General features: G+C 37.2%; 1 pseudogene; it reads right to left on the bottom strand.

The window, feature by feature from the left end:
* Positions 1-2,096: 2,096 nt before the first annotated feature.
* LOC132098853 (cadherin-17-like) overlaps positions 2,097-13,049 on the bottom strand; it is a 41,169-nt pseudogene continuing 30,216 nt past the window's right edge.

Consider the following 13,049-nt stretch of genomic DNA (forward strand, 5'->3'; position numbering starts at 1 on the left):
ATAAAGCTGTGTCAAAATATATTAGTTTACAAATTATGCACTATAATAAAAGTGTTCACTTTTGAAAACGGTTTCTCATGCTGGTTAAAACACTACCCACATGAAAAGAACCTATATGTGGATATATGCGCATATATGTACATATAATATAGGAAAACGGCCAATTTTATATATGTCACATATATTAAAAACCTATATCAAAACCTATATTGAAACATATATGTTTATATAGGTTTTTTCCATGTGGGTATGGGGGGAAATTCTGTCTACTCTGAATGCTGAAGCCTGATTTGTTCATGTTTGTGTACAAACTACACAAACACTATACCTTCACTAGGTTTTATAACCTGGGCACCCCTGCCTGTTTTGCCGGGCTGAAATGCCATTTGCTTGTGCAGCTACATAAAAGTGAACAAATCAGGCTTCAGTATACAGAGTAAACAGGAGTTTGTGTTGGTGAAAAAAGTTGGTGTTTTACTGCCGCTAGTTTTCATTTCAGCTGGCATCTGCTATGAATTATACTGTATGTATAGGTATGTTTTTTTTTTTTTTGCATTTTTTTTTTCAGTGAGCCTGTATTTCCTCTCTTTATAACAAACTGTGCATAACTTTGACAGAGGTTAAAAGCAAAAGCTTACAGTTCGAGCTGGATGATAGTTTAATCTGGCCTGTTAGCCAGCTGTACTGATCTGATCCTAACTAAAACAAGGGCAGAAAATCTAAATATAGACCCTGCTTTTCACAATATTATTAGGCTTGACCTACGAATAACTAGGGCTTTTTGTAAATATTCTTTTGGGCTGTTGTCCTTCAAGAATGCACAATCATAGCCTTTCATTTCCTTCATGGGGTTGTTTTTAGCAAAATGATGTGTTGACAGTTCCAAAAGCAATTCATATTTTGTAATGTTTGCGTACATGTTGTATTTTAAGATTACATTAGGGAACATCATGAAAACGTCTGTATCGGGAACTCTGCTTGAAGGTAAATAATCATCATGTTGTTTTTGGACATTACAATGCTTTCCTTACGCCCCAGCAGAATGAATAACCCTGAATGTGATTTTATGCTTTAATAGAAGAATACTCATGATGAGATCCTGAGAGATTTGAATGTTCATCTGTTAGATTCAGCAGCAGCATGACAGGAAGAGCATGAGGCAATGTGACAGGCTTACCAATATTTTAAAAGAGCACCTGAGGCTGATGTGTGCTACACATTCGATGTCAAACAGGCTTCATTTACTAGTGGGAGTGCTGCTGTTTGGCGGTGTGACTATTTTTAGCGCATTGAATGTCTATATATAGCATACTTGTAAGGTCATCTGGGTCAAGTTCGCTAGTGTCATCTCACTATAAACAGGAGATGGCTGGCTAAAAGGGATTGTGGGTAATCTTTCCTGTCTCACTAAATGTGAAACCGTTTCAGCCTTGTTATTATCCTGAGGGATGGGATTATTATTCTCCATCTCTAAAACAGCTTGGCCTGAAGATGACCTGAAAAAACATGAATGAGGATAAGCTCTCTCTTGCTCAATGTCAGTCTACGTTATTTATGAGTGACCAAACAGAGCTTGTTTATTACATTTGAACTAAATCAGTCATACCAAAATGATAGATAAGTTGATCATTGCATCATTGATCAATCGCTCCAAATGTTTTAATTGCCACTACTGTGTGTATGATTGCAAACAGGACGTTCTAATTAAAGTAAATTGCATTTAAACAAATAACAGAAATATCCCCTAAAGAAAATAATTTCTGAAGGTCTCATGAAGTTCATTAACTTGAATCTTTTGCATAATGTATATGAGTGATTCAACTGAGCTTGTTTTGTCTTTGATTGTCTTTATTTCAGATCATCGATCACGCAACTCAGAGAGGAAAGGAAACAAACAAACTGATTTATTTATTGATCCAAAATTTTTAATCACCGCTAATTATGATAAACTATGATTGCAATAAAGATAACTACATAGCTTAAAAACAAATAAATAACATAGAAATATCACATGTAGAGAAAAGTTTTGAATTCTTCACAGTGGTACTAATGTATATATATATATAGCCTGTATATCTCTCTATATATATAGTCACTTTTCACTAAAACCAAAAACCAATTTTATCAAAAGTAAGCAAACTTGACTTTAGAGAAACCCTTGAATGAGTTGATGGGACTTTTTAAAACTGTAGTGACCAAATGACTGAATGGTCTAGAACACAAGAAGTTAGAGAGAGACTTTAAGTGGCACGCGTTCCTGGCAGCCTTTGTTTGGTGGTGTTGAATTCTGGTAGGACAATCTCACAAATATAACAATCAGTATAATGCCTGTAAACAAGAACATAAAATGTGATTTAGGAACTGCAGATTGTATTATCCTCTTCTGTTTTCAATCATTTCAGGATGTTCTGAAAAAGATGTGTACGTGTCTCACCTATAACTCCCAGAGTTCCGATACCCACTGTTGACTGAATTGTAGGCATGCCCTGAAGCTGTTTTGGTGCTGTTCTACAGTTCCCCCTCACATTGCACGGGTAAACCGTCACTGTGAGAGAAACATTGTCCATTGAGCTCTTTTTAAACGCGTTATGGGGGCAATGGTTGCTCACAGGAAAATAGGACATATGGAGCACTAGATTGAGGGTGATTGCTTCGGTGAGGTCTCGTGGGTCTCGTGAGTCAGACAAGATGAGATTGAGACAGGGAGGAGAGAGAGAAGCCATGCACCTGTGGCCATGCATCACTGGAGACTGAGTGAACAGGACGTTCCATAAAAAAAAATCTATTAAACCAATGGATGTGAATGCATGACCCAAGCAGACACAAAAACACACACCTTTTTGACTCTATGGCCCCCATATTGGCTAAGATAATTCCTCTGGTATTTCTGCTGTAATTCCAACAACACTGCGTGTTTACTTTTAAACTTTTTTTTTTTATTATTAACATAAACTGGCATTGTTGATATATAAATTAAATATGATTAATTTTTAGATAAGATCCAAGATCCTGTATGTCTTTAAATACAAATAAGTTATTTAGGGGAAAAAGAAATATGATTTTTGATTGTACCTTGTTTTTTTGTTTAGCATTTTAATTACAAATTTTAACATAATTATTAATTAATAATAAATAAATTATTTTTTGTCATCCTGTGGCCCCTTTGAGAACTTCTTGTCAGTTAAATATGAACATACATTTTTTAAATTTTAATGAACCCGTATGCATGTTTTATTTATTTAAAAATTAATTAATAAATCAACCTTCAACTGCATAAATCCATTTTTAACAATGGTCCTTCCAGGGAATATGCAAAAGAATACCTAAACAAACATTGATTTAACTTGAAAAACACCTCACCTATTATCACAACCTCACATCAGTGAGCTTTATGAGAAAACAAGGCTCCACCATTACAGATACTCACTACATTAGTGCTAAATTGTTTCACAAAAATCCTCTGACTGAACGGTCATTAAGCTTATTTGTACATTTTTAATAACACACTCACTGATGTGACTCTGCTTGTTTTATCATGGAAATGTGGCTTAATTGCATTTTTATGTGACGGGGGAACATAGAGAGATATCCAAATTTAACTGACCTCCAGTGAACATTACAGTCTCTAGTGAGCCATTTTAACATTGTGTTCAGACAGCTGATGAATGCAACGTATGAACATAATCAAATGACGTACATGGTTTCCTTGTTTATGTAAACATGCTCTCTTTTCATTCATTCAGTTCTAGGTTAGTCCGTGTGTTACCTGGCAGGTTGATGAATGTGCTTCTGGGTGGAGAGCTGCTGTCTGAGATGGTAAAAGCTACAATGTAAACCTCTGGAGGCAGATATGGGACATTCAAAGACAGGTTGGTGTGAGTGTCTGTGGAAAAAATTACATATCAGCTTACACAATTTTGTTATTAATCACTTATCCCCACCTGGTTCCAAACCTGTAAAAGCTTTGTTCGTCTTCGGAAGATATTTTGGGGGTAAGTGATTAATGACAAAATTTTCATTTTGGGGTGGAGTATCCATTTAATATATTAAGACAATACTAGCAGCATGCTAAATAATGCTATCAATACCAACTAGCTAGCTGAACAATCATCTATACAGCCACTGATCTATATATATGACTGGATCACTCATCGCATACTAAACTGCCAAACAGGCCGTGAAGCCACCGGAAGTGTTCGATCTGCCAGAGCACAATTGAGTCACATGCAAACCGCTGACCTAAAGTCACCCAATTAGAGGCAAATCAGTCAAACGGGATTAGTTTTTCTGTTGTGTGTATGTAAATTCATTTTTACTTCAGATGTTATCTGCAATCTTTATGGTCTTTTTGGGCAGGATAAGAGACATATTTAAACCGTTTAGGTGGGTGTGTCTGCTATGCACTGACAACACAGGTAACGATCCAACACAAAATATACTCTATTTCTTTATTAACATAATTATTCAGGAATTAATAAACATGAACTTATTAGTATCAAAAATGGATTTGAATATATTACAATGAATAATACAATAGCATCTGTTGATACTGCTATATACTGAAATGAAAAACTTAACTTACTATCTTGGAAATAAAGCCTTTAAATGTCTATAAATCCGTGCATGTATAGTAAGTAATCTCTCTAAATAAATTATGATGTGTATATTTTAATGTCCTGATTGAGCATCATTTATTTCAGACTCTCCAAGATCGCACAAATACATTTACTAGCATTACTGTTTCCATGTGTAATACTGTATGCTAAATGAATAATTTAACCACCATTTAAATCATTACCTGCTTCAAAATGAATGATGTTAACAAAATCATTGTTGAAACATTTGCACTTAGCGCCGAATAACGAATAAAAACACTATAACAAAATTATATAAACACTGTAAAAACTGTACAAGGCAAATAAAGGTATACGAATCATAAATCTTTCTTCAAATTTCAGAACGAGCACTTTGTCATTTGTTATATATGTTGAGGTCATGTCTGTCTGATCTTGATCATGTTCATGATGTTCGCTACTGTAATGAACATAGCTTTTTAATAAGTAGGGGAAATTCCTGACATAAAAAAAAAAAGTTTACATGCCTATGGTGTTTGCATTGTAAGAATGTACAGAGATACTTCAGATTTATAAATGCTGACTTGTTAGGTGATGTTTTCTCATTAAGATCATACTATTTCCTATTAATTCAACAGAATGTTTACGCACACTGGGATTACCAATGGCGGCGTGGCGGCTTCACTTTCATGACGTAATGAGCAATCCATTTCTCTATTATTTTAAACTTTTAGATGAGTCCAGCCTCAAAGTTTGTCCTTACACACTTTATTATTTTTTATTATAAATATGAGTTATAATATTTACCCTTGACATAAAAAACAACAACAACAACAAAAACAACAACATTAAGTCAAGCAGTCCAGTGTAATGCTGCTGTGCAAATATTATGGAAAATCTACTCACTGGGCCCAGTTAGGATTTGGCCATGTGACGCAAAAGCAAGAACTGAGTCTAGTAAACAAGAGGCTGTTATCAGTCTCTGCTCACTCTTATCAATGGTCCAAGAAGCCCTATTAGTGTTCTTTGACACTAGAGTCCTTTAATGTGCTAGTCAACAGGGGACTAAAGGGGTCACCAGTACTAAACTGGTACAGGATTATCTCTCACAGGTTTCTCTCTTGTCAGAGGTGACCATTATGTTGCCCATGGCCTCCACATCAAAAGATTTCTGGTGGAGACACTTAAAGAAATGTATAGTTAATTCTACACAATATAGTCAGTACAGTACAACTATCTATCAGGCCTATTCAAAGTTTTCAAAGTTTTCAAATTTCAATATTTTATTCAGAATACATCTCAAAAAAGTTGGGACAAGGCCATGTTTACCACTGTGTGGCATCCCCTCTTCTTTTTATAACAGTCTGCAAACATCTGTGGACTGAGGAGACAAGCTGCTCAAGTTTAGGAATAGGAATGTTGTCCCATTCTTGTCTAATACAGGCTTCTAGTTGCTCAGCTGTCTTAGGTCTTCTTTGTCGCATCTTCCTCTTTATTATGTGCCAAATGTTTTCTATGAGTGAAAAATCTGGTCTGCAGGCTGGCCATTTCAGTACCCGGATCCTTCTTCTACGCAGCCATGATGTTGTAATTGATGCAGTATGTGGTCTGGCATTGTCATGTTGGAAAATGCAAGGTCTTCCCTGAAAGAGACAAGGTCTGGATGGGAGCACATGTTGTTCTAGAACTTGGATATACCTTTCATCATTGATGGTGCCTTTCCAGATGTTTAAGCTGCCCATGCCACACGCACTCATGCAACCCCATACCATCAGAGATGCAGGCTTCTGAACTGAGTGCTGATAACAACTTCACCGACAATGTTTTCTGGAAGCATTCCTGAGCCCATTTTGTGATTTCCATTACATTAGTATTACAGTATTGCCCTGTTTCCACCGCAGGAACATAACCCAGGAACTAGGGACTTTGGCCTGGTACTCGGTGTGTTTCCACCGCAGGAACCAGGAACTAAATAAAGTTCCAGGTAAAAAAATGCCCCTCAGAAAGTCCCTGCTGGCGAGGTGGTACTTTTTCAAAGTTCCGGAACTTTCGGGGGCGGGACTTGGGCGCTAAACATCCTGATTGGTTCACGCAGCATTGGTTGAGTTCAACCACCATTTATTCGGATCAACATTTTCAAAATATTACTGTTATTGTGTCTTGAAATGTAATTTTAAAAGTATTTCAGGCGAGAATGTAGTTGTTTAAAACTCAAATCTGTGGTTTATTTATGAAGACAGCGCCTATTTAAAAATGTGTTTCGCCGATCTCAGAGACGGTGAACTCCACGCGATCAGCGGGAGCTCAGTGATCATCTATCCGCCGAGAGCAGCCTCACCTTGGCTAGACCTTCTGATGTGTGCCGCTGGCTCTGATGTCTCTTTAGTGGTTAAAACATAACATATAATTCAGCTGCGGTGTAAATCTAACAGGTTATCTTTGGTCTGTATTCAATTTATCTATATGTTAAAATGAAAATAAAAAAGGCAAATTTATATAATATTTCGTTTCATTGTAATGGCTGTATATATACATATCCCTGAACTAAGTACATTTCTGCAGCTGTTATTATGTTTAAATGAAAACGAAAGGAGGCAGTGGTATTTGATATCCGATTTCGTTTTATTGTAAATATACTGAGAGGAAAACTGCAGTAGCCATGGTCAGCTTAGTTCACGCAGCATTTCGGATCATTTTCAAAATATTAGTGTTATTGTGTCATGAAATGTAATTTTAAAAGTATTTCAGGCGAGAATGTAGTTGTTTAAAACTCAAATCTGTGGTTTATTTATAAAGACAGCGCCTATTTTTGCCGATCTCAGAGACGGTCAGCTCCACGCAATCAGCGGGAGCTCAGTGATCGTGTATCCGCCGAGAAGCCGCCTCACCTCGGCTAGACCTTCTGATGTGTGCCGCTGGCTCTGATGTCTCTTTAGTGGTTAAACATAAAATATAATTCGTTTTGGGTAAATCTAACAGGTTATCTTTGGTCTGTATTCAATTTATCTATATGTTAAAATGAAAATAAAAAAGGCAAATTTATATAATATTTCGTTTCATTGTAATGGCTGTATATATATACACATATCCCTGAACTAAGTACATTTCTGCAGCTGTTCTTATGTTAAAATGAAAACGAAAGGAGGCAGTGGTATTTGATATCCTATTTCGTTTTATTGTAAAAATACAGAGAGGAAAATTGCAGTAGCCATGGTCAGCTTACTGAAGTTATCAAGTACGCTGCTGTTTGCAGAATTACCGGATTTTGCGTCGTCGCGGACATCACACTCCCGAGTTTAATGCGCAGAGTCCGCACTACCGAGGATGCACGTCCAAAATCAGCGTACTTTGTATTGAGAAACGCGTGCAGACCTACGTCACCAGTCTATTTGCCTACGCTTCCTGGTACTTTAAACCGCTGTGGAAATGCAGAAAGCAACAGGTCTGGGGGGGGGAAAGTTCCTGGGAAAAAAAGTTCCTGGTACAAATGTTCCGGGTAATTTCGGTGGAAACACGGCATATGTGATGCAGTGCCGTCTAAGGGCCCAAAGATCACGGCATCCAGTATGGTTTTCCGGCCTTGACCCTTAACGCACCGAGATTGTTCCAGATTCTCTGAATCTTTGGATGATATTATGCACTGTAGATGATGATAACTTAAAACTCTTTGCAATTATTCTATGAGAAACTCCTTTCTGATATTGCTCCACTATTTTTCGCCGCAGCATTGGGGGAATTGGTGATCCTCTGCCCATCTTGACTTCTGAGAGACACTGCCACTCTAAATGGTTCTTTTTATACCCAGTCATTTTGCCAATTGACCTAATATGTTGCAAATTGGTCCTCCAGCTGTTCCTTATATGTACATTTAACTTTTCCGACCTCTTATTGCTATTTGTTCCAACTTTTTTGGAATCTGTAGCTCTCATGAAATCCAAAATGAGCCAATATTTGGCATGACATTTCAAAATGTCTCACTTTCAACATTTGATGTTATCTATATTCTATTGTGAATATGAGTGGACATACACACACATAACACAAGAAAATACAGTTTTCTCAGGGTGAAATATAAATTGAGACTATCTCATCCCTCACCATCATTTTCGACACGCTTTCATGATAGAGCATGTAAAGCTGAACAAGTAAAAAAAGGAAGTGAGAGAGGTGTGTAAAAAAAAAAAATAAAAAAAATAAATAAAAAACCCTGTTGGTTGTCTAAAGATCAATCACATGAAAAGTCATTGGAAGTACACTTTTAGCCTCTCAACCTACCAGCCCCAGCTGTGAGATCATATAAATTAAAGGCAGCATAATAACCCCATGTTTTTATCCATTAACAAGAAGGAAAAAATAAACTGAGAAATACTGAGACAAAGCCCTGCAAACATGTCCTTGCAGGGCCCATGCTGGCTTTTTGCAGGCACAGTGGGCTAGGGCCAGCCCACACCAAACCTAAACAGGCCCAGTGCGGGCTTGCCTAGGGGAGGCCCACAGCTTTGGGCTAACCGCAGGCTCTCTGTGAGCAGCTCACACTATGGGATTACCCACATTAATCCAATGATGGCCCAGTGGGGCCAGACATGAGCCTGTTAATAAAAATGTTGTGGTCAGTTTTCTTCCTTACCACTAGTGATGCTAGGGTGTTTTATGTTTCCTTAAGTAAAGCCATGTGGTAAAGAGAGTTAAGAATAGCAGGCAGCAATATCCAGCATGGTTCACCTGCTGAACACATTGTGCTGTGTCCTGGTTAGGAAGTGTGTCATTTCAAGCTCAGTCTGAAGGAGTTTTTTTTTTTTTTCTCATTGCTAATGTTTTTCTGCAGAGATTGTAAACGTATGTATGGTCTATGTTTGGATTGATGCTAAGAGTTTAAGACAGTGTATTTGCATATATTCTCTTTATTGGTAAGGTCACCACATTATGGTCCAGTTTGAATATGGATTTAAAGCTCTTTTCGACATGAGACCATAGTCTGGACTATTTTTTTTATTGTTCCTGGTTAGGAAAAGTCTGGTGTTTGAGAGCTGTGGCTTTTTTCATTACAAGAGGTTGGATTATTCATTTGCTATCAGCCAGCTTCAGCTAATTATTAATTATTTATAATTAATTTATTAATTAATTCAGCTAATTAGCAAAATCTCAGAGCCCCTGCGCTGGCAGCCTGCTGGGGGCCCTTAGGCTAGCCCTAAGTTGGCCCGTAAAGGGCCAGTGAAGGTGTGTTTGCAGAGAGACCAAGAAAAAAAATGAGCATGAAAGAAAAGGAGTGAAAAACATAATCAAAATCTATTTGATTCTGGTCCGTGACTCAGACGCTGCAACTAAGTCAACCTGCTCACCGGCATGAGCTTGGCACATTAACAATGCCTAAAGCTATCAGGAAGGGAGCCATTGCGCTTATTACACCCAACACAGATTTGTCTGAAGACACTAGATATGGAGGGCAATTTCCTTCTTTGTCAATACGCTCTTTTCCCCAGACCTGCACTGTGTGTGATTCAGCAAGTGGAAAGCATGGCACCCAGTTCGGATGACGTATTAATTTGACTGTACAGATGCTACAGCCACAGAACAGCAGTTTTTTTTCTTTTCTTTTCAAATCTCTAATTTTATCCACATTGACGTCATTGCTAGAGGAGGTCAACATAACCGGGCATGTCAGCCCTATTGCGATTATAGAAGGTTTGGGCACATTAAGGGAACGAGTGAAGATCGTCTGACATGTATTTTTTAAATGACTGACAGACGAATAGATCTTTAAAGACGGGTCACATAGTTCTTAGGCGACAGGGAAGATTTGTCACTTCACATTCAGCCCAAGTATAATTCAGTTCGTAGAGGGGCTGGAAGTGGGCAAAGGAATAGACAAACCATTGATGGGAGTGAGCTTCCAGTTGCGGCGGACAGTGACATCACTGCGGAGGGAGAAGTTGAGCCTTCCTCCATGCTGGGGCCCATCGCTGTCCCGAGAGGCCAGAACTAGAGCCTGATCCTCCCAGCGAGGTGTGCACAGGTACTTCCAGGAGTAATCGCCCACCAGAACAGGGCTGTTGTCATTTACATCCAGAATGTGCACTGTCACCAGCGTGGAGGCCGACAAAGAGGAATTGCCTGAAGGAGACAAGAAGTGACAGCAAACATTTTCAGTATTTAGTGTGCATTTAGTCTGTGTATTTCAGTATGTGTGTGTGGAATCTCTTAAAGGGATAGTTCACTCAAATTGACTTTTATCAAGAATGTTGGTAACCAAACAGATTTGGTGACCATTGACTTCCATTGTATTGAGAAAAACTATTTTTTTGGTCAACTATCCTTTAATGAGAGTAAGCAACTATACTAAAAATCCATACTATGTACCATGCCACAAAAGCTTTATTATAAATGAGCAATATCACTCGAGTTCAAGAGCGATACCGGCTCTATATCAGCATGGCTGTGATTAGGCCAGAGCCACGTGATGGAGGCAATCACAGCCGCTGATAGAGCTGGTATCGCTCGAGTACAAGAGTCATATTACATTTATACAACAGTTCGACGGCAAAAGTGTGTAAATACATAAGAAAAATAACAATGGAGTGTCTTTAAAAACCCTTTTGTGCAGAACTACTCCCTTCCGTTATAGATTCAAATCTCAGTTTGACAGTTTAACAGCTGAGTTCAAGCCTCTGTTACTAATTTGAAAATGTCACTTAAGAACTAGTAACGAAGAAACGCTGAGTTGCTTCAAGCTTTTATTAAAAGCTCACTGTATTATGTAAAGTATTATGAGAGAGAGATGGACTGAGAGTGTGATTCCCTGCCTCTGATACAGCATTCATTCTTCAACCCAATCTCATATTCACAATAAAACATTAGTCGGAATGTCTAAAAATATGTCTGAAATTAGTCTGAATGTCTGAAAGCGATATCTTTGTTGTACTATCTTTCATCTGTTAAAGGTGATTTACAATTACAGCGCAGCTCACTGCATTTGTTGGCTGCGCCTTACAAGCAGTTATTAAAAGTAAAAATAACTTTCATTTGAGTCTCTTTCTATATAAAAGTCTTTACTGTTTACACTTAAAAAAGTCTCTTGTCACCATCTAATGGCAGAACAATGTTGTAGAAACATTGCCAAGCTACAAAACATTACCTGTTTCTAAAATAGATAGCTATTTTAAACTGTTTGATCACATTCTGGGGTTTCTATTATGCATAAAAAACGTATGCAACATTGATAGGAACACTGAGATTAAAAATAATAATAATAATAAAATTAAAAACAATTCAAAATGTTTACTTTTTTGTAAAATATAACATACTTTTATATTAATTCTTAGAGTATTACAACATCATTATTGTATTTTTTTTGTAACATTTGAATTTTTAATTTAGTGCAATATTTTGTCACTGAAACATTTTATTGTCATTTTCACTAGCAACTGCAATTAGATTTATATTGTATATTTAAGTTCACTGTTCTCCCACTGGTCACTATTGTGACCATCAGCATGTTTACTCATTCTATGACCACACTCATTAAAACTAAATATATGTGAATGCATATATTTATACTAGACACCCTAAAGATCACGTGTACCAAACATCTTTGTCATATATTTATGTTAAGACACTTTATTAGCCTTTAGTTTTGGAGCTTTGATGCAGCCATCATCTTCTCAAGGTGCAAACAGGAAGTAAACTGCTCTGGTCATGTGACAATTTGCACTAATCACGTGAAACTGCACATATTTAATTGAGACTCTTTATTTTTTCCATATTTGCAGGAAGTACACTAAAACATCAGTCAGTAAGGTTTTTAGAGCTTTATAAATGAAAACCTTTTTTAGAGTCACTAGTGGGATTATTAAACAAGAAATTTGTAAGATTTATGTCAAAAAACATTCTCTTAATCACGTTTGTTGCTCATAAACTACTATAAGTATATCATGGGCTTATCTCCCCAAAAGTACAAACATTGAAGTTCCTAGACACCATCAAAAGATTTAGGGTGGCCCACTCAGATTTGTCAATCTTTTTCCATCCTAAGCTAAAGAGAGAAACTAAGGGGTAACTACTATTGCAGGCCGAGACAGAGGGTGTTTAGCCAATGTTGGACCATGGCTGTTGCGTTACATAGAAGTGCAAGTCAAAATGTGAAGATTTGCCTATATATATATATATATATATATATATATATATATATATATATATATATATATATATATATATGCAACCCTTTCTGTGTATTGTAATGCATCTCTTTCTGCAGCCCAGAGTAAAGTACAATTCCTTGAATGTCATAAGCTCTCAGATACTGAGGTATATGTGTATTATTTATATCTATTATCTAAAGTTTCTTTATTTTTCCCTCCTCTTATACACTCCCTCTCATTTTCAACCCTGCTTCAACACTCAAGACCACGCAAGACAGGGAGTTGTGAGTCGTATCTCTTGTTCTCATTTCATCTCTCTCCTTTTTTTCTCCCCCGTAAA

This window comes from Carassius carassius, chromosome 2, assembly GCF_963082965.1.
Source record: "Carassius carassius chromosome 2, fCarCar2.1, whole genome shotgun sequence".
Classification (NCBI taxonomy): domain Eukaryota; kingdom Metazoa; phylum Chordata; class Actinopteri; order Cypriniformes; family Cyprinidae; genus Carassius; species Carassius carassius.